Source organism: Balaenoptera ricei, chromosome 14 (assembly GCF_028023285.1).
Source record: "Balaenoptera ricei isolate mBalRic1 chromosome 14, mBalRic1.hap2, whole genome shotgun sequence".
In the NCBI taxonomy this organism is placed as follows: Eukaryota; Metazoa; Chordata; class Mammalia; order Artiodactyla; family Balaenopteridae; genus Balaenoptera; species Balaenoptera ricei.
The window spans coordinates 35,132,366-35,152,444 of record NC_082652.1 but is presented as its reverse complement, the minus strand read 5'-3'; the positions used below and the strand labels follow the sequence as shown (position 1 = coordinate 35,152,444).

The window sequence follows — 20,079 nt, the reverse complement described above, 5'->3', positions numbered from 1 at the left end:
AATAGGTAACATATGTTCTTAAAAATGAGCTGTGGTAGACTAAAATGCTCCACTCCTACTTCTCATAGGTTTGCTAAATTAGAGGTTTCTCCAGAGAAATGCCTAAAATTTGTAGGTGGCACATGGGGGACATGTAAGTGGAACTAAGTCTTTAGCAGTGGCTGGTCCTTTTGCTCAAACTTAGTATCTCCTTATGCTTCTAGGAAAAACAGATACTGTGAACAATTTAGAGGAAGGGAGAAGAAAAATTCTTCCTTTTCTATGAGAGTCTGATTGCAATGTTTAATGGTTTCCACGAAACAAAAATATCTGGTGTCACAGCTCACCTCCCATGCATAAAAACAAAATGGGATAATTAGCTAGGAAAAGGAGAACCATTTCCTTTCCATTTCTCCGAAATTTCCCACATACTTTGGCTGTTTTGAATAGATCTTCTGAAATATCTTTTGAGGTCACCTACTTTGAGAGAACAGAGTCTCTGATTTTCAGGTGACATAGCAATGAGCCCAGAAAACAGAAATCTTATTTTTCATTTTTGTCATTCTTATTGAAAAGAAAAGATGGTAATTTCTTCCCCACCCCATCTTGCTAAGCTTTTGCTAGTCTCAGGGATTTGTGCTCCGATATGACTAAAAGAAAAATCTCCGTGTTAAACCCTGAAAAGCTGGATCACAAAAAGAAATCCCAATCTCATAGCTGTTTCATCACATTTTGTTTTTAAGATATAGTAGCCAAGGTAGCCATGAAAGTCTCACAGCGGTCTGATGGTTTTTTATTCCCTGAACTTCAGTGGACAAACAAGTACGTTTTCCACACGAACTGAAATCCTTGCAGCCACAGTAAATCAAGAAAGTAATAAGGAAAATGCACATTACCGGCATGCTGCTATTTTAAAAACAGTCTTACAAAATAAAACCCACCTAAACCGAAGCTGTGGAATAATTTTAGCAATTGAAAATTACTACCTTCTCTAGAATAACATGTACTTAGAAATGAAATGACTCAGAAACCAACACGAAGTATGTATGCTGCTTTCCTTGGAGCGTATTCAACATTTAATTTACAATATATCACGCTAACTACATTCAATGATCAGGGCTTATATCATTTTATCTGTCTTTGCTGCCTCTACCTATTCTGCTCTTAAGCTAAATTCACTTTGCATTATACATGATAACAATATTATTATACAGATGCCGTTCTTACTAAAAAGCTGGATTTCTCCCTCATCCCCTCCGGTACCATAAGCAACCAAATCAAAGGAAAAGAGCACACTGATGGGGGTGGGTGGGTACTCTTTATGAAATTGTTCATCCCAAATTCGCAGACATCATGAAACATGACATTAACTCCAGTATGTTAAAAGAAAAATTATGGATTAGCACAGAAAACAAACACAAAGAGACTATTTATCTTCTTTTCCATAGCCCAGAATTGCCATTAGCTTACCTTATTAGCTGAAATGCCAAACAGAATGTCTTTATGGAAAAGTAAGTTCATTATTCATCTCAGCTTTGATTTGGTCTAGCGCAGCTGAGAGCATTTAGCTTCTCCCTGTGATTTGCCGATGCAAAGTGTGTGAGTAAGGCAGTAAACACAGAACTTGGGAGGTGGGGAGCGGTTGGCCCATGGCTCACAACTCTAGACCTGCAACTTTACAGTTTCTTTCATATGAAGACAGTTAACAAACTCAGATCTTATCACCAAAGAGATCTTATCACCGAAGTGACTCCTTAGTGGAGATTCTTAAGCCCGTTCAGTAGGCAGGGCAGTTGCAATGATAATGTCCTGCCTGTTCACGGTCCCTGCAAAATTACCTTGCTGCCTTTCTTTAGCTTGGTGGATTCTTGGGCTATTGATTCACTTTGCAGCACGTTAGTGGATAATATATATTTTGTCAAGGAGAAATCCACGTGGGGGAGCGATCTCTGCAATTTTCTTTAAAAAGAAAACCTGCTTGTCTGACCAGTGAATGGAAAGATAGATGCATTTTACAATTTTGAAGATAAGTGTGCAGACACACACAACATTGTGTTGGATACAACATTCCGGTAGCTCCCACAGACGGAGACCCAGAAGCAAGATAGCAATAGATATCTGTCCTCAGGTCATCAAATTCTCTTTCAGAAAAAGAAGTCACATTCTTTAATAATCGATTAATTTTCTTCAAATGAATTAAACATGTTTTAGAAAGCTTTGGGCAAACACCTTTTCTTTCTTAAAAAATGACTTCCATAGAAAACATCCTAGAAGAACCTTATTTAGTGAAAGTGTCTCATTTCCAAGATGGGCAAAGGAAGTGTTGCAGCTTCCTCTCTCAAGCGTTTTACTTCACAGAATTCGAGCAGTCTCATTTACTAAAATCCAGCTTTACCAAGTAAAATATGCAATCACAACAGCGAGACAAGTCTTGGATAATCAATAGACAAGGACAGTGTTACTGAGCAAAGCAATTTTAGCTTAAAGACTGTTTAAGTTTTCCTTGACTTTGTCACCATGCAGAATCAAGCCCCCAGTTCTCCCCTCCTGAATTAATGAGAGCATGGCTGCCTCTAATGAGAAATGATAAAGAAAAAGCAATAATGATTGATTTGCCTCAAAATGTTAAACATAGAGTTACCATATGACTCAGCAATTTCGCTCTTAGGCATATACTCGGGAGAAATGAAAACACGTGTCCACACAAAAACTTGTACACAAATGTTCACAGCACCATTATCTACAAGAGCCCCAAACAAAAAAGTGGAAACAGTCTTACAAGAGCCCAAACACAAAAGTGGAAACAGTCCTAATGTTCATAAGCTGATGAATGGATGTAAAAATGTGATATAGCCATATAATGGAATATGATTTGGCATTAAAAATCGAGTATTGACACATGCTATACCATGGATGAATTTTGAAAACAGCATGCTGATTGACAGAAGTCATCACAGAGTGTATGATCCCATTTATATGAAATGTCCAGAACAGGCAGAATCTATGGAGACAGAAAGTAGCTCGGTGGTTGCCCTAGGCTTGTGGGCAGTGTACTAGGAAGTGAATACAAATGGGTCTCTTACTGGAGTGATGAAAATATTCTTATCTTAGATGGTGGTGATGTTTGCACAACTCTGTGAATACACTAAAACCACTGAATTGTATATTTTAAATAGGTGAATTTTATGGTTTGCAGATATCATAATAAATGTTAATAAATTAATTTGTCATAGAAATATTGTCATATAATGGTTGCAACTACAAGAATTTGTTATATATAATAAATTCTGTTGAAGGTAGATAGGGGGAGGTGGGGAAAGTGTAAAGATAACCCCAAACTTGGAAAATCCTTGAGGACTCATGGACTGTAGACCTACCTGAAGAACCATTTGTGCTGGTTTTTAATCATGGCTAATTTTCAATAAGAAAAACCCCCCAAATCAGAGAGAGTGAGAGCAAGAGGAAGAAGATGAAGAAGAAGAGAAGAAAGAGGAAGGGAAAGAAGGAGAAAGAGAGGAAGGGAGAGACTAGTATTTTTATTTATTTAACTTTTAATTTTATATTGGAGTATAGTTGATTAACAAGGGGTGACTTGTTTTTGATTAGATAGTATGAAAGGACAGGTGATTCAAGAGGGAAAGTAGGATCCCAAACCTTAATTCTGATGATATAACAGCAAATGGTTGAGATGAGAATAAAAGAAGAAAGTCTTTAAAGAAACCAAAAGAATTGAACAAGGAGGGTTTTGAAGTGCTCAAATTAAAGGAACTTGTTTCTAACAAGAGAGATGGGTTCACAATCAAGGGAGAATACACGTAAGTGATGAGCATCTACAGGAATTGCACCAAGAGTGCTAAAACCCAGAATTAAATGAAGTTTGAATTAAAAAATAATAAAAGCGATAAAAAAGCCAGGGACAGTTAAAAAAAAAAAAAAGGCTTTTTGAAAGATATGAATTGGAACAAACAGAAGAACAGGGACAATCCTGAGACGTGGTCCAGATGGTGTAATGTGAACAGATGATGATGAAGGAGGAGAAAGGGGAGGAGGAGGACTAAACATCAAACTCTCAAACTTTACCATTTTCTCTATCAAAGAAAAGGATCTGCAAATTGGAAAGGTTAGAAAAAGAAGCACGGTGAAGAGAAATCTGAATTCCAGGAACACCTCTTGTACGCAGATGACTCATACATTTGTATTTTCAAAACTAAACACAGAGCTACCGTATGATCCAGCGATCCCACTCCTGGGCATAGATCTGGAGAAAACTATAATTTGAGAATATACATATACCCCAATGTTCATTGCAGCACTATTTACAATAGCCACGTCATGGAAGCAACCTAAATGTCCATCGACAGAGGAATGGATAAAGAAGATGTGGTACATATATACAATGGAACATTACTCAGCCATAAAAAGAATAAAATAATGCCATTTATAGCAAGATGGATGGACCTAGAGATTATCATACTAAGTGAAGTAAGCCAGACAAAGACAAATATCATATGATATCGCTCATATGTGGAATCTAAAAAAAAAGAAGATACAAATGAACTTATTTACAAGACAGAAATAGACCCACAGACATAGAAAACAAGCTTATGGTTACCAAAGGGGAAGGAGGGGGGACAAATTAGAAGGTTGGGATTAACGCATACATAGTACTATATATAAAACAGATAATCAACAAGGACCTACTGTACAGCACAGAGAGCTATACTCAAGATTTTGTAATAACCTATAAGGGAAAAGAATCTGAAAAAGAATTTATATATATATATATATATATATATATATATATATATATATATATATATATATATATATAACTGAATCACTGTGCTGAACACCTAAATCTAATACGACATTGTAAATCAACCATACCTCAAAAAAATTCTGTTTTCTCAAAAATAAATTTGTATTTTCATTCCAGATCTCCCACATGAACTTCAGGTACCTGACAACTTTACTTAGATTCTTTGAAGCACTTCACACGCAGCACCTTCAAAATCAAACTCATTTTCTCCTCCCCCTTTCCTGCCCACACCCCACTGTAGCTCTTCTCGAACTCCCTACTTCAGTGAATGGAAACACCATCTTTTATGCAAGTCAGAGACATAGGTACCATTCCGGACACTTCCTTTTCCCTCCACATCGCCAAGTCCTATAGATTGAGAATCTCTGGAAACTATCCACCTGCCTCAACATCACCGTCACCATCCTAGCCCCAGTCACCATTTTCTTTCACCTGAGATGCTATACTTGTCTTCTAACTGGTTCTCCTTCTTTCATTTTATTTATCTTTTCACTTCCTCTAAAGGGATGTTTTCAGAAGGCAACGTGGATATCATCTCTCCCCACTCCTGCTGTTCTACGCACACAAACAAGGATATAAAGATTCAAATTTTAGACACTACCTCCAGGACCCTGACTGATAGAGTCCTGCATATCTTCCCAGACTCATTTTGCACCACCTTGGTGACCTAACCACACTAGATTTATTTCTGACCCTTTTGTTTCTTCCTGCCTTTGCCTGATTCCCCTGGCTCATTGTCTAATTGACTTTAAGTCTTCCTTCAGACCCAATCCCAACCACTGTTTCCCCCAACTTCTTAAGTCAATCTGCTATCACAGTATCATAATCTCCTTTGTAGGTATTGAGCAAACTGATCACTTGGAATAGGCTTTTACTTACGAGCAGAGGGTTCAGAAGGTGCTTGGGCCACTACACTCTTGGTATCTTTGAAGACACTTGCTTGGGTTGCCTCTTAGTTTTAAACTCTCTATGGAGAGACCTGCCTTCCCACTGGTCACTCTTCTAACAGGGCAGGGACGAGGGATGGATTGCATGGAGGGAAGGCAGGGAATAAGCATTTTTGGCTCAGGGACCCAGCAGTCTGATCTTAGGCGCCAGATGTTTAGGGTAGTGCTAAGAAATACTAGTTGCCCATCCCCTAGAATCTAAAGGGGCCCTAGTCCTATGGAAATCTGAAGTCAGCCACAGTTCCTGCCAGCAAAGAAAGGGACAACCAGGACTGCAGACAGGGAAGAGCTCCCAGCATAATTCAACAGTAGCCCCTGCCATGGTAGTAAATTTAAATTTATTTGTGTGATTGATTTGAGTAATATTTATCTCCCCACTGATAATAAGGAGCATGAGAGTAGGAATCAGGTCTGTTTCTGATCATCGCTGAATCCTTTGCATCTACACAGGGCCTGGCAAAAGTAGGCATTTAATAAATCATTTCTGAATGAATCAATGAAAGAGCTCTTAAATTGGCAGGCTGTGGTGGGAGGGTAATGATAGCGTAATTGCTACTAGCGAAATCATTTAAAGCCTGTGTTCTATGTTGGGTGTCAGGACTAGTCTTCTTGTTTATAAAATCTGACCGTTTTATATCGTTCCCTTGTCATCACAGCTGTGATCTCCCTACTGCAAGAAGATCCACTATTAAGCATTTTGCCTAGAAAATTAGCATGCAGGATGTTTTAAAATATCATAAGATTTATTAAATTCATAATTTAATTTTCCCAGTGAAGACATCTTCCTTTTTAAAGGAGGGCACACCTAAAAACAATCAACTTAAGTTGCTGTGCTCAATTACAAAATTACATCTTTGTGCACACAAAGAGCTTTCGGTAGGACCCCAGAATCAAGGTGGGTAATTAAAAACTGTCAAAGAAAATGTGATGGGGAAAGAGGACGATGGACAAGTCTTTTGAATGATCCAAAAGATAACAGCTTGATGGGCTTGAGTTTACAAAGCAGCAGTATCCTAGAACAGGCTGTTAAAAGGAAGATCTCTGAGCATCGGAAGAAGCAGCTTGGGTTTATGAAGAAGTAGTATGCTAAGCTGACTCTGTTTTACTTTTATTTTTTGAAGATTAACTTGGTCGATGGGTATACATATAACCTGAGCTTCCTTATGCAAAGTCATCTTTATAGAAAGAAAACAGGAGGAAAATATTTCTAAACGTTAACAGGACTGGTTTCCACTGAGTTTTCTCACTTCTCTTCCTGGCAGCCGTTCCAAACAACAAAAAACAATAATACAACAAAACAAAGAGAATCACCCACAAATCACATTTTCAGCAAAACCAGCAGAACCTCCACAAACTCCCAAATCGGAGTCAGGCAGAAAGCCAAGGAGAAAAGGGATAGTAACGTGGCAGGTAAATGAGAGGCATGAAGGGGACCTAGCTGTAGCAGAGCTCAGAACGCTCTGACAAATACACCGTCCCCCGAAGAAGTGAGGACCTCAGTCTGAGAGCATTGCACTGTGGAAAGGCAGGGACCAATGTAGGTGGTGGAGGGTGAATGAGCAAATCTCACTAAGGGCCAGAAAAATTCTTTCTAAAAATGACTGTATCATTTCTGTCCCCACGTGACTAGCAACCTGCGAGGTCATCCATGAAGTAACTGAGGGAGGAAAGAACTAGGTTTCGTCTGAGAGTCAGAGGATGTGTGAGTACACAGAGGCACCATGCTATAAAGAAACACTGTAACTGTAGCAACAGCAAAGGAAGCCCTTGGTTCATGAATGCTTGAAAAATGACTGCCAACCTTCTTCTGATTCTCTTAAAAAAAAAAAAAAAACTTGTTCAGGCCATGGGAGGGCTCTGGCGTCCGGGATGAAGGCGCGTCGCTCTCTGCGGGTGGCCCTGGGAACCGGACCAGGGCTGCGGAGAGGGTAGAACCTTGTCTCAGGTCGGGGAGGAGCGGGACAGGGGCCGCTGAGAGGGAGCCGAGACGGCTCGGGACAGGGAGGCGCCCGAGGCTGGCGGTGCAGCCGCCGCGGCGGCCGAAGAGCACGAAGCCCCTCACGCGCGCACAGGAGGAGGATTGACGGCGGCGGAACGAGACACTCACTAACGTGGCCGCGGCGGCCGTGGGCATGCTGGGGGCGTCCCACGCCGCCGTGCCCCTCTACCGGCTCTACTGCCAGACTGCTGGACCTGGAGAATCGGCAGTAGCAGGTCATGCATCAGACCAGACTGAAAACATGGTACCTGTTAAGGGTCGCATCACTGAAGTCACCTTTAATGCAGATGTGCATGCAAGTCTCCAGTGCAACTTTAGACCTCAGCAAACAGAAATATATGTAGGGCCAGGGGAGACTGCATTGGCGTTTTATAAAGCTAAGACTCCTGCTGACAAACCAGTAATCGGAATTTCTACATACAGTGTCGTACCATTTGAAGCTGGACAGTATTTCAATAAAATACAGTGCTTCTGTTTTGAAGAACAAAGGCTTAATCCACAAGAGGGAGTAGATATGCCAGTATTTTTCTACATTGATCCTGAATTTGCTGAAGATCCAAGAACGGTGAATGTTGATCTCATCACTCTTTCTTATACTTTTTTTTGAAGCAAAAGAGGGTCATAGGTTGCCGCTCCCAGGCTATCATTGAAGTCAGAACTAAGTCCTGCTTCAGATTTGTGATTTTTGAAAAATCATGTATCTTGTCTTCTCAGAGGAGAAATATTTACAATAATGTGAAGGCTTCTATTTTAAATGTTATATCCTTATGGTTCTTTTCCAACTAATTTACCCTACTTAGAATGTATAACTAATTTTCCAACTAATTTACCCAACTAATTTACCCTACTTAGAATGTATAACTAATTTTCCCAACTAATTTACCCACTAATTTACCCAACGAATTTACCCTACTTAGAATGTATAACTGTGCAAAATCATACTTAGAGTTTGAGTAGTATTAGAAGAAACTGCTTTGTTTCTTAAATATGTTGGCACGGACTTGATGGTTCAACTTAATTCACTGGTCCCCTTTCAAATTATGAGCACTTCATACTTGTAGCAATGAATTTTTATTATTATTTCTAAACTAGTTGGTTACTACTTTCATTACGAACAGTCACTCTTTTAAAAGCTCAAAATGGAAGAGGAATCACTAAAGCCCTAACAGCTTGCCCAAAGATTACATTCTGATTTCAAATTTGACTGTACTTTTCCTTTAAGATCTAGGGCTATTTTACATTCAGAGTACTAAACAAGTACTGTGAAATTTCAGTACCATGAAATTGAAATAAAATGTATATCTAGTAGGCTTCTAGCATTTCTTGTGATAGTTCCAAGTCTCCGAATTTTAAAATGTAAATGCGATTGTGAAGATTTACCGACAGCAGAGTTCTTCTGAAAAAAGATTTATTAAACTGTTTGAATAGTAAAAAAAAAAAAAAAACACCAAAAAACCAAAATACTTGTTCAAATAAGAGTAACATAAAAGAAACATGCATGCAGGTCCTATAGGGAATATGGAAAACAGCAGCCACAAATTTCTTATAAATAATGAAAATGTACCAGGAAAATATGTTGCCACAAAGTTTAAAAGCATAACCCAAATTAGAAACAGTAATTCATGAAGCAGTTACAGCTATAAAGGAAGATCACAAAGCAGAATTGTAAGAACTCAGGGAAAAAAGTGAGAAAACGAAGGTTGCTGGTAGACAGCTGGAGGATGTGAAATAGGAACTGGCAGAATTGAAGGAAAGCAAGGTAAATAAAGGGACACAAAGAACAAGAATGAAAAGAGCAAAGAAATGGTGCAGAGATAAAAAGGATAAAGAAGGATTAGAGACACAAGGCAATATAGCCAACATAGGCATAGCTGTGATTCGCAAAGGAAGTCAAACCAATGGAATAGAATAATTATCTTAAAATATAATGCAAGAGAGCTTTTCTGAAATAAAAAGTCTAAAATCTATTTAATGAAAAGGTAACCATTTTATCGGTGAGAAGTCATTCAGAATGGTCAATGTAAAGAAATGTCTCAGAAAAAGTTTTGAAAAGAATCCTTTAGGTAGTCAAGCAAAAAGATAAAATGAGGTTAAGGGAGAGAAAATGAGGTGGACATTAGACGTACCTGCAGAAACATGTAACCTGAGCACAGAACAGAGCAGCATCTATAAGAGATTGAGCCAAGAAAGCAGGAGCCAACGATTCTCTGTCTAGTTAAGCTCTTTCCAATGTAAAGACTCAAGTAAAAAAGAGATTTGGACATGCCAGAATTTGGGTACTATTGCTCAAATGAACCTTTCTAGGGGAAAATCCTAGAGGATGGGCTGTAGACAGACATGAAACAGAAAATGTCAACAGAAAAATGTCATCAAAGAACCAGTGGCCAGCACCCCCATGTTCATTACAGCACTATTCACAATAGCCAAGACATGGAAGCAACCTAGGTGTCCATTGATGGATGAATGGATAAGGAAGATGTGGCATGCATATATATATATATATATATGTGTGTGTGTGTGTGTGTGTGTGTGTGTATATGAAATGGAATATTACTCAGCCATAAAAATAATGAAATATTGCCATTTGTGACATGGGTGGACCTTGAGGGCATTATGCTACATGAAACAAGTCAGACAGAGAAAGACAAGTACTGTATGATCTCACTTACGTGTGGAATTGGAAAAAAAAAACACCTGAGCTTATAGATACAGAGAACAGATTGATGGTTGCCAGAGGCGGGGGGGTGGTGGTTGTGTGAAATGGTGAAGGTGGTCAAAAGGTACAAACTTCCGGTTATAAAATAAATAAGTCCTGGGGTGTAATGTACAGCATGGTGATTATAGTTAATAATCCTGTACTGCATATTTGAAAGTTGCTAAGAGAGTAGATCTTAAAAGTTCTCATCACAAGAAAAAAATTTTTTTAACTGTGTATGGTGACAGATGTAAACTAGACTTATGGTGGTGATCATCTTTTTTTTTTAATTTAATTTAATTTATTTATTTTTATACAGCAGGTTCTTATTAGTTATCTATTTTATACATATTAGTGTATACATGTCAATCCCAATCTCCCAATTCATCCCAACACCACCACCATCCCCCACCCCCACCCCTGCTTTCCCCCCTTGGTGTCCATATGTTTGTTCTCCGCATCTGTGTCTCTATTTCTGGTGGTGATCATTTTTGCAGTATATACAAATATTGAATCATTATGTTGTATGCTTCAAACTAATATAACGTTATATGTCAGTTATACCTCAATAACAATAAAAAAAAGAACCAGTGGCCAAAATCTAGCTCAACACATTTTAGAAGAGGTATATCATTTTCATGGATTTAAAAGGAATACCTTTATGATCTGATATGACATGAAGTTTCTGTAGCTATACATATGTACATATACTTTAAGAATTTTTTTCTATTACTAGTTTGTTTTACTTTTTTTCTAAATCCTTAATGGCTGTTGAATATTATAAAATGTCTTTTATGCGTATATTGAGATAGTCACGTGTGTTTTCTCCTTTAATCTCCTAGTTGCTGTGAATTATATGAATATTTTTTTTCTAATGCTAAGGCTCCTTTCATTAGCAAATAAATCCTGTCTGGTCATATTATTTTACATTATTTATAATTATTTAATTTTATTGAAATATTTATTAAGAATTTTTGCATCAGGTTCATGAGAGAAATTGCATTACAATTTTCCTTTCTCAGACTGCCGTCATCTATTTAAGATTATACGAAATCCTAAAATGAACTGGGTACCTTTTCTTTGTTCAGATCTCTAGAAGAATTTTTATATGACAGGGATTACCTTTTTCTCGCTGGTTTCATGAAACTATTTGGGTCTGGTCTTTCTTTTTCTGAGTAAATGTTAAACTAATGTGTCAATTTCTTAAATTGTTATGGATGTATTCAAGGTTCTTGTTTTCACTGAGTTTTGAATAATTTATTTTTCTAAGAAATTATCCACTTAAGTTTTCAATATATTGGTATAAAATCTATTTCTGTTCTATTCCTATGATAGATTTAATATCTACTGTAAATTTATCCCTGTTCCTGTCTTCATTCCTAATAGTGTTTATATTATGCTTTCTTTTTCTCTTTTTGGCGAGCTTATTCAGCGGTTTAGTGATATCAGTATTTTCAAAGAACAGCAATTAACACAAAAATCTTTACATTGATTATCCCTGGGTGATTTTGACTATCTTCTTTATTTTCTTATGTATTTTACAAAATTTCCCCAATAAACGTGTATTATGAACCTTCCCAATAATACCTGTAATAAAGTGATACACTTTTGAACAAAATAAAAAATGTGGACTGAATAGGAGATTCACAACTGGTTGAATGGCTTTTCCTAGATGGTATATAAATAATTTCAAGAAAAACTGGAGAATAGTCTTTAGTGGTATGCATAAGCCTTTCTTTTTGGCCCTATTCTGAACAGTTTTTTAATCATCAACTTCCATGATGATATATTAGACACTATTATGAGATTTACAATATAATACATCTTGGGAAAATATTTAAAATACTGGATTTCAGATTTAATATTTCTTCAATTTTGACAGCAGAAGCATTCTTTCTGGTCGTCCAAATGGCACTTTTAGGTGGGTGAATTAGAAACAAGCTGTCCTGTCCTCAAGACTCTACTATCATTTTCTGGAAAATTATGGTAATAAATAAATAACTAAGATAACTACTAATATAAATGATGTTCTCTAGAATTAGACTGTGCACAATAGTAAGGAGTGACCCTGGGCTAGAAAGACACATTTGTATTTATAAGATGACATTTAATAAAGATAAACATAATAGTCTACGTTATGTTAAATCACCTAAGCGCATAGTACAAGGTAAGAGAAACATGTCAAAATGATTTCACGTGAATGAATGGCTCACAATTTTTATCTGAGTGTGAGACAGGTTGGCATGGCTGCCAGACGAGCTGGTACCTTGATAGAAGTAGGGTATTCATATCCAAAGATTTTCAATGGGTGCTGTGAAGTCCAAATTCAACTGAAATATTGTTCACAAAATAATACCATAAGTTAAGAGAGATGCTGCTTTTCTTGGAACAAAATACAATTTGTCTGTTGTCAGCTAAAAGAGCTTGATGTCCTATTCTCAGAGAATTGCTGAAGGAACTAGGTCTTTTGAAGATAGAACAATGAAGACTTATGGGCGAACAATAGTTTTAATCAAACATTTGAAGGACTGCCTTGTAGAAGAAAAATTTGATTTATTTCACATAGCTCTACATCCAAGTTAAAGAAAGAGAGGTGGGCTTGGACTCACAATAGAGAAGAATCTACTAAAAAGGGTGTCAAGAATGGAAACTGCTTCTGGGGTGAAAATTCAGGGACCCTTTCTAGAGGTCATTTGGTAACGTGCAAAAAGCCTTACCATTTGGCATTCCCATTGGCCCAGCGAATCCAGGAACTCCTACTGAATAAGTAATTGGATGCTTCTTGAGGCATTTGTAACAGTGAAAGATTTGGATAGGTTACTAAGTAAATAAAGGAAAAGAAAAAAATGTGAGGGAAAAAAAAAACAAACAGAGCAGAATGGGGGCAAAGAGAATTAGGGAAAGAGAATGAACTCAATGGAACAGAAACTACTGTTACAAGTACAGGGGTGGAAAGGAGCATGAGATATTATTAGAAAATCGCCAGTCAAAATAGGGTTGAATGCAGGCCACTGAGGCAGTGGCCCAATTTTTTTGTTAATTAGATGAGAGAATTGTGATTGCTAAAATAAAACTTAGATTGAGGATCTCTAGTGAAGTGAGGTCAACAAAAATAGCTAATAAATGGGAAATTACTTTAGTCATTTGCAAGTGAAGAAACCTATTACTAATGGGTGTTAAATGGTTTGTAATGTAGAGAAAGGAAACAGATTCCTCTGGAGATTAGTCACTATAATGCTACATCAATAGAGGACTTCAGGATGTAATATACTGAGGAAATGCTGGCTTTGGAAGTGTGCTTTCCGTGCTAGACCATAGTCCAAATGTTTGTGATTGTCTCCATCTGAAAACAACGGAAAGGGCAAACAAGTCTCTGCAAAATAATTATTCAAAATCAGAATTTTTAAATTATTTGAAGATACTAAGATCTACTTGCACTTCTTTTTTTTTTTTGAATTTAAGAGGAGTGCATAATATTTGGGAATACTAACCAGAAAAAACTGTCCACATTTTATTGAAAAAGACATTTAAGGCATTATTCATAATGCAGAAAAATGCAAAAAAAAATTCAAATGTGAAATAATTGAGAAATCAGTATTCTAACCATGGTGTGTTAGCATACGTTAATAGCCACAATATTTTTATTAAAATGCTAGACATTAAAAATAATAAGCATTTATTAAAATGATAAGCATATATAGGCATACAATGTATATATACAAAATGATACGTTATGATAATTATGAAACTACTGGCAAATTAAATAGTTACTTCTTAATTGCCAGATTCATTGATAGACTTTTCATTCCAGGTCTAACTCGACCCCTCTTTGGTAGTTGACCTTGTTCAACTTTTCCTATTTCTTGAAATCCTGATCTCCCTTTACTTCCACGCTGTTTTGATCTTGCTGACTCATTAGCATGGTTTTCCTTTGCTACCTGTCTGTGCTTAAATATCTGTGTAACCTAGGAAACTGGTCTGTGCTGCCCCACCTTCGAACATACATGTCCCAATGTGATCTCATTCACTCAAACTTTCCTCTACCTTCTACGTGATAACTCCCAGCTAACCTTTCTCCAGCCCTGACAGCTTCCTGAACTCCAGACTCATAAATTCAGCTGGCTTCACTTCTCTGTCTTCCTCACCTGAGGACTTTCGACCAACCTGGCACCTTAAAGATATGGTAGAAAGATACATTTACTTCTCTCCATCTTTATTGCTTCTAGCTTAGTCTGAACCACAATCATCTCTTGTCTGAATTATTGTAATATCCTCCTAAATAAGATTCAGATAAGTGAAGGCTTGCCTATGGGACACCTTCAACTGGATATTCTATAGGCACATCAGATTCAAGATATCTAGAACTAAATCATCTTTTCCATCCCAACATATTTTTTCTCCCAGATTACCTATCTCAATTGGAGATACTGACATGCATCCAATTTTTCAAACCATGAATTGGTCTTCATTTCTACTCTTCTCTTTCCTGACAACCTAGTCATTCAACCTCCAAGCCTAGGCAATTCTATATATTTTAAACATGTTTTTTCCTTTTGAATGGGTAAAGAAGATGTGGTACATATATATATAAGGGAATATTACTCAGCCATAAAAAGGAACGAAACTGGGTCATTTGTAGAGATGTGGATGGACCTAGAGTCTGTCACACAGAGTGAAGTAAGCCAGAAAGAGAAAAACAAATACCGTATATTAACGCATATATGGGGAATCTAGAAAAATGGTACAGATGAACCTATTTGTAGGGTAGGAATAGAGACGTAGATGTAGAGAGTGGACATGTGGACACGGCGGGGAAGGGGAGGGTGGGATGAATTGGGAGATTAGGTTTGACATAAATACACTACCATGTGTAAAATAGCTAGCTAGTGGGAAACTGCTGTATAGCACAGCGAGCTCAGCTTGGTACTCTGTGATGACCTAGATGGGTGGGATGGGGGGTGGGGTGGGAGGGAGTTCCAAGAGGGAGGGGATATATGCATACATATAGCTGATTCACTTCGTGGTACAGCAGAAACTAACCCAACATTGTAAAGCAATTATACTCCAATAAAAATAAAAAATAAAAATTCTTACCATCAGCATCCCTCCTCTCTCCCACTATGGTAAGAAATCCTTGAGCATAGAAGTTGTATTTTTCAACTTTGTATGCCCAGTCTTGAACAGAGTGCCTGACATGTACTTAGTGCTCACAAGTATTTGATTTAAAAATTATATTATGTACAACAAAAGGCAAAAATACATGCAACATGTTAATTGCAAATGTGTAAAATGTATGTATTTACATATAGATATTGGAAAGATGTCTTCAAGTGATATGAAGAATTGGCATTTTAGTGTAAGTTTAAGTGAATATTAAACATTCTAAATTTTAAAAAAGCAGCAAATATATAACACATAGGCAAAGAGGAATCTAGACCCAATAGTTTAAAATAGTTTAAAATGGCTTAAAATAGACTAACATAGTTTAAATAGTCTAAATAGTCAAATAGTTTAAAATAATCTAACAAACACAGAAACTGATGCCCTTTTTAGTCCATCTCCACGTGAAAGAAGTCTCCAGGACCACTGAATGCGTACGTCGATCTCATTTAGTTGATATGCTCTGGGCAGATGATTTCACACACTTTTCATACAAAGTTTCAAAAATGATTAGGTTAAAAAAACATATCACAGATGAGGTGGTAGATTCTGTGGCAGGTGGCATAATGGCTCTCCAAAGATGCCCAATTTTAAGCCAGGGAAACTGTGACAATGTTACCTTACACAGCAAAAGGGACTTTGCAGAGGTGCTTAAGTTAATGATTTTGAGATGGGAGATTATCCTGGATTGTCCAGATGAACCCAATGTGATTACAGGGGTCTTTGTAAGTGAAAGAGGGAGGCAGGAAAGTCAGAGAAGAAGACGTGACCACAGAAGCAGAGATCAGAGTGATGTGATTGCCGGCTCTGAAGATGAAGGGGGAGCCAGGTGTCAAGGAATACAGGCAGCCTCTAGAAGCTGGAAAATTGGCAAGAAAATGCATTTTCCCCTAGAGCCTCCAGAAGGGACACAGCCCTGCTGATATTATGATTTTAGCTCAGTGGGACCCATTTCAGACTTCTGATCCCCAGAGCTGTAAGATAATAAATTTGTGTTTAAGCCACTAGATTTGCAGTTACTTGTTACAGCAGCAATAGGAAATGAGTACAGATGCTGTAGGATTTCACTTCCTCAAAAGCCTGACTAAATGAAATTGTGTCCTCTAACAGTAACTTCTGCAATGTCTCTTAAATCTGCTGCCTTGTTTCAGTTCATGTTGGTACAACCATGTTTTCACACTTAATAGTAATAATAATAGCATTCATTGAGGCATTATATAATATATAATGCTCCCTTTCCAAGCGTTGTTCTACATCTTTTATATTACATTCACCCATTTAATCCTCTCAAGACCCCTACATGATAGGATTGTTATTACCACCATATTACAAAGGAGGAGCCCATGGCAGAGAGAGGTTAAATAACTCACTCAGAGTTGCCTAATCTGTAAAACACAGGGTTTGAACACAGCTGTCTGGATCCAAAGCTGTACTTTATCTTCCTAAAACTGACTGCATGCCTTTGAATGGCATGACTGTCACTAAAAGTGCCCTCCTCACCAATTTACTATTTATATGCACTCTGTTGTTAACTATTGTGGTAAACATAATTTTGACTCCCATGATCTCTAACCCCTGCTGTCACACCCATGAATATGTTCTGTTTCATGGCAAAAGGGACTTTGCAGATGTCAGTAAAGTTACTAATAGGTGATCTTAAAATAGGTAGATTATACTGGATTAATCTGGGTGGACCCAGTGTAATCACATGAGCCCTTAAAAGAAGAGGGGTGTTATGTTATGTCTATGTTACCATAATAAAATAAAATTAAAAAGTAAAAGAAGAGTTTTCTCCTGGCTGAGTGCAGAAGAGGAAGTCAGAGAGATGTGGCAGAGAGAGTCAGAGGGATTCAAAGCTTGATCAAAGGTTTGATACGACATTTGTTGGCTTGCAGATGAAAGGACCTCAGTTGTACAGCTGCAGGGAACTGAATTCTGCTATCTGCCTAAATTCATTTGGAAGTAGAGTCTTCCCCAGAGCCTGCAGATGAGAGCCCAGCCCAGCTGATATCTTCATTTCAGCCTTGGAAGGCCTTGAGCACGCCACTCAGCTGAGCTAGACTGTGTCCAGACTCCTGATCCATGGAGATGTTTACCTTTCTAAACTCCTCTCCCACAAGACTCTGAACTGAGCTGGCTGGTGAAATAACTACTATGATGCTGTGAATTCTATTTCTTCTTCTCTCCCTCTCTCTGTGCCTTTCCTCTCTCCTGCCTGTGATCCATCCATCCATCCATCCATCAATCCACTCACACAACCATCGCCTATTAATTCATCCATCCATCCACCCACTCACCTTTCCACCCACCCATCCATCACCCATCCATACATAAATGGTGTCTTTTAGGCACTAAGTCAGGCATGGGAGATACAGAGCTAAATTACTGAGAGATTAGTAAAAATGGGAAAAAGCTAAGAGAAATCCCTACCAATATGCTTCCAAAGAAATGATACCAAAGCTTCAGAGACATAGTGTTTCAAATGGGGAAACCTTTCTTCTTTATCCTCCCTTTCCTAAACCCCAGGTTGGAATTTTTCTTCCTATCAACCTCCATATTCCTTGTTCAGGTATCTTCATACTGCTTCTTACTTTGCCTTGTATTCTATTTATCTAACCACCCAGTGTCCCACTAGACTACAAACTCTCTAAGAGTACGAGTTATTTTACAAATCTTTGAATTCCCCTCTCCTCTCAGCTTCAGCCCTTGTACACAGCAGAACCTCACTTTTTGTTACTTGAATTGATCACTCAGGAAGAGCTCCTTTACGATAAATCCTATTACACACTTTACTTTGTAACAGGATCTCCAAGTTCCAACACAGAATCTATCTATTTCAGGTAATAGGCACCCACAATAATAATTCTTTAAAAATTGCCCATTCCTCAAAGTATTCTAAGGTTGCAACCCAAAATGCTTTTCTAATGAGACGTTACAAGGAAGAAGGAAAGTCATCAACTTTAAGGTTTTAAGGAAAAAGCTAATTTAAGAAATTTTTTTCTTGAAATATAGTTGGTTTACAATGTTGTGTTAGTTTCAGGTGTACAGTAAAGTGATTCAATTATATCTATCTATCTATTCTTTTTTTACATTGTCTTCCACTATAGGTTATTACAAGATATTGAGTATTAGTTCCCTGTGCTATACAGTAGGTCCTTGTTGGTTATCTATTTTACATATGGTAGTGTGTATATTTTAATCCCAAACTCCTAATTTATCCCTCTCCCCCTGTCCCTTTTGGTAACCATAAGTTTTCTTTCTATCTCTGTGAGTCTATTTCTGTTTTATAAATAAGTTCATTTGTATCCTTTTTTTAGATTCCACATATAAGAGATAGCAGATATTTGTCTTTGTCTGGCTTACTTCACTTAGTATGATCATCTCTAGGTCCATCCATGTTGCTGCAAATGGCATTATTTCATTCTTTTATATGGCTGTGTAATATTCCATTGTATGTATGTATCACATCTTCTTTATCCATTCATCTGTGGATGGACATTTAGGTTGCTTCCATGTCTTGGCTATTGTAAATAGTGCTGCAATGAACACTGGGGTGTGTGTATCTTTTTGAATTACGTTTTTCTCCAGATATATGCCCAGGAGTGGGATTGCTGGATCATCTGGGGAAAAAGCTACCTAATTTTAAGGATATCATAATTTAAACTTGTTAGTAGCCCTTTATGTCTTTTGGGGACATGCTAAAAGCTAAGGACTTTTCTCCAGAGCAGGATGAATACACACAACCCCCTCCTTAATGTGTTAAGTCCAGGAGTTCACGACCCCCTAGAGTCCATTCTTGGGGACTACGTGTCCTATCTGTCCACAGTCGCAGGCGAAGAGCACTTGAATTAGGTGGATGGGTGTGCCCTGCCTTCCTGCATCTGAGTTCTCCTCCACCCCATCAAACGTTCTTCTCAAGGTAGGATTACTTCCAAAGTCAGTCAGACGTGCAAGCTCGTCACTTCTGCTTCCGGGCAGCTCCGGCGCTATAAGTAACCTTCCCGAGATGCTCCAGGCCTGCAAACCCTCTTCCTCTGAGGGTCTGTGTTAGGGAGCCCTGGCTTGTAAGCTTTTCTAGAAAGGCCTTTTCTGGAAAGCAAGCTTTCCAACTGGCCTGCCACCAATGACATTTTTCTGGCTTGTGGGGCTGAAGCAATCTCTTTCTAGGCCTCAGAGTTGGCCAAAGAACACTTGGTTTCAGAGAACAGTGTGAGAAAATACGGCTTTTGACGTTTGGAAAGTAAACAAATGTGGCCAGACGGCATGTTTTTGGTAATACCGGTTACGTTAAAACAGAAGACTACAACGTAAGTGCTGGTTATTGTTCCATGAGATTACTGCCTCTTATCTAATCAGGTGACTCTTCTTTCCAACTCAGAATGGTGTGCTAAGTCTCTCACTGACACCCATCCATTGGTACATTGATTTTTTTCATGGGCAGCAGGAAGGTGCCCACTCTTCTCAGTGAATAGGGCTGAAG

The 20,079-nt window shown here is 38.0% G+C and overlaps 1 protein-coding gene and 1 pseudogene across 6 annotated transcripts in view; one reads left to right on the top strand and one right to left on the bottom strand.

Annotated features, from left to right (window-relative positions):
- The window catches only part of DLGAP1 (DLG associated protein 1), a 328,621-nt gene that overhangs the window by 290,672 nt on the left and 17,870 nt on the right, over positions 1–20,079 (bottom strand). The window lies entirely within an intron of this gene.
- Positions 7,592–8,394, top strand: LOC132348035 (cytochrome c oxidase assembly protein COX11, mitochondrial-like; annotated as a pseudogene).